Raw genomic sequence first — 2,721 nt, 5'->3', positions numbered from 1 at the left:
ATGTATTCAACTCAATTCTATTTCCCACCATTAACTCGGCTTTATCTATTAATTTTTCTTGAATGCATTCTAATACGTGATTATTAATATCTTGATCATTATAAACTGAATACGTCTCTATAAGGTTCTCACATCGATTTATAAATTTATTTAACTCTGCAGTTACATACGAAGAATTTCTGAAGGACATTTTTAAAACAATACCATTGTATCAAATATCATAAACATGTATCAGCATTTATTCTATTTTTGTATCAAATAACGTAAACATGTATCAGTACTATTTTACTATAAATAAGATGTTTGTAAACAATTCGATGATATTTAATGTTTATAATTAGTTCGATCTTGAGATTAATTGTATTCATATAAATATTTAAAAATAAAGTTTTTTAAAAATAAATTTCGAAACCCGAAATTTATAATTCTGCTGAAAACTGGCAAAAATGCATTCAGCAAGTTATCAAAGCGGAAGAAAAAATGTGGGAATTAGACAATATTATTGATCAAACTGTAGAACCTCTCATGATTAATTTAAACAATTCAATCACTAGTTCTTCGGAATAAAATACATATATTGCAAATATGTAAATACTTTATATATGTTACAGGAAATATTTGTAGACTATTATAGTAATCTGTAATCACGATTTTAAATTTGTGATTGATCGAGTTACTGGAGAGTAGAATTTTGCTAACGAATTATGAAGTATTAAGGTGCGAATCCACCAAAAAAGCGAGCACGAGCGTTTGCTTGACATATTGATATCTCGTCCACACCAAAGCGAATATGTTCAAGTTCGGAGTTGATCCACCTACTTTGTGCGAGCGCGGTAAATATGGCTGACTATGAAAACTCATTGTTAGCTAGTGCTGCTTTTGAATTTAATGAAAAAGAAAATTATATATTTAAAAACTGTCAAATTTATAGTGCCAGTAGTCTATTGCGAGATTTAACAGTAGAACAGGATTACGGAATGTTCCAGAATTTTTGCCGAATGTCCCCTGAAGATTTCAAAACTTTGCTAGAACTGGTGGAATCAAAAATAATGAAAAATTATACAAACTACAAGTGAGCTACTCCTGCGGCAGAAAGACTTGCTGTAACCTCAAGATTTCTTGCAACGGGCGACTCATATTGCTCTCTCATGTATGTTTTTAAAATATCTATACAAGTTATATCAAAAATAATACGAGAAGTTTGTAAAGCCACCATTGAAGTTATGCATGAACATGTAAAGGTAAATAGGTACTTAAGTATTTTCTGCAAAATTAACTTTATTAACGGAACAAAACTTGAAACTAATTAATACATTTTATTGTAAATAAATTAATGTTTATAACCAGTGAAATATGCTACAAGATTATTTTGCGTATTATCTGTAGTTAAATCAGTTGATATCTTGCCATTTGGTTCTCCGGTAAGCGAAATAGGAAGGGATGCGGCAGCATTGGGGATCAAGCAAGGACTGAAGCAGGGCTGGGACTGGAATAGTATTCTGTGCTGTAGGTTGTTGGAATGTTGAAATTGGAAGTATTGTATAGATGAGGAAGCCGATGATATGGTAGGGGATGAAGCAGGGCTGGAATAGTATTCCGAGCTAATTGTTTTTGTTGGAAGCTGAGTATTAGAATTGTTGGTTTGTGCATACGTCCGCATTGAAGATTATATTATTGATATGATGCTCAACAACAGCCCAGGTGTAAGAATTACAAGATCTAAGTTTGAAAGCAATATGTTGTGCATAAGCGGTACAGCCATCATTTTTTTGAGAAGCAATATTCGATTTTAGATCAGTTATAACTAAGCGTAAGCGTCAGCTACTCTAGGATCTTCATTAAGTTTTGGAATTTTTTTGAAAGAAACAAATTCTTTGCGCTTTGGGATGGTTTCTTATCATCATTACTTTCATTGATGTTCCTTTCATACAAATCCCTGCTTACTCAAAATCTTCGTTTTGTGTCATTTGTTCGGATTCGTTCTAACTCTGAAAAAGTAAATAAAACCAAATTCATTCTCTTAATAATTAGCGATTCATTTATTCTCATTAGAAATTTTGATCAAATTAAACTTTAATGCATTTAGTAATATTAGTTTCAGTTGCCCCTAGGAGAACAGGAGTGGTTAGACATTGCAAAAGAATTTGATGAATTATGGAATTTCCCGAATTGCATCGGATCAAAAGATGGCAAACACGTAGTGCTTCAATCTCCAATAAATACAGGAAGTGAAATCTTCAACTGTAAGTCCACATTTAGTATCGTCTTAATGGCTGTTGTCGACGCAGACTATTGTTATACTTTCGCTGATGTTGGATGTCAGGGAAGAATATATTTACAAGAAACTGCAAGAAGACAAATTGCATTTACCTCCCAATAAAGCTTTACCAAATATAAACCATTACCGTACGTTTTTCTAGTTGACGATGCGTTCCCGTTGGAAGAACATATTTTAAAACCTTATCTAGGTTAACATCAGAAAGATTCTATTGGACGTATTTATAATTATAGATTGTCGAGAGCCAGAAGACTAGTCGAAAATGCGTTCGGCATTCTTTCTATTGTATTTAGGGTATTGAGAAAACCTATGCTACTGGAACCACATAAAGCAACAAAAGTTGTTATGGCATGCATTTATTTGCATAATTATCTACGAAGGAGTAAATCATCCCAAAACATAAATACAAAACATGGAATCTTTGATGAAGAGATTAGTGGGAA

The 2,721-nt window shown here is 32.4% G+C and overlaps 1 pseudogene; it reads left to right on the top strand.

Moving 5' to 3' along the window:
- The first annotated feature begins 839 nt into the window (after positions 1-839).
- Positions 840-2,380, top strand: LOC130452466 (uncharacterized; annotated as a pseudogene).
- Positions 2,381-2,721: the final 341 nt, after the last annotated feature.

This window comes from Diorhabda sublineata, chromosome 1 (assembly GCF_026230105.1).
Source record: "Diorhabda sublineata isolate icDioSubl1.1 chromosome 1, icDioSubl1.1, whole genome shotgun sequence".
NCBI classification, from domain to species: Eukaryota; Metazoa; Arthropoda; class Insecta; order Coleoptera; family Chrysomelidae; genus Diorhabda; species Diorhabda sublineata.
This window is presented reverse-complemented; position numbering and strand designations above follow the sequence as displayed.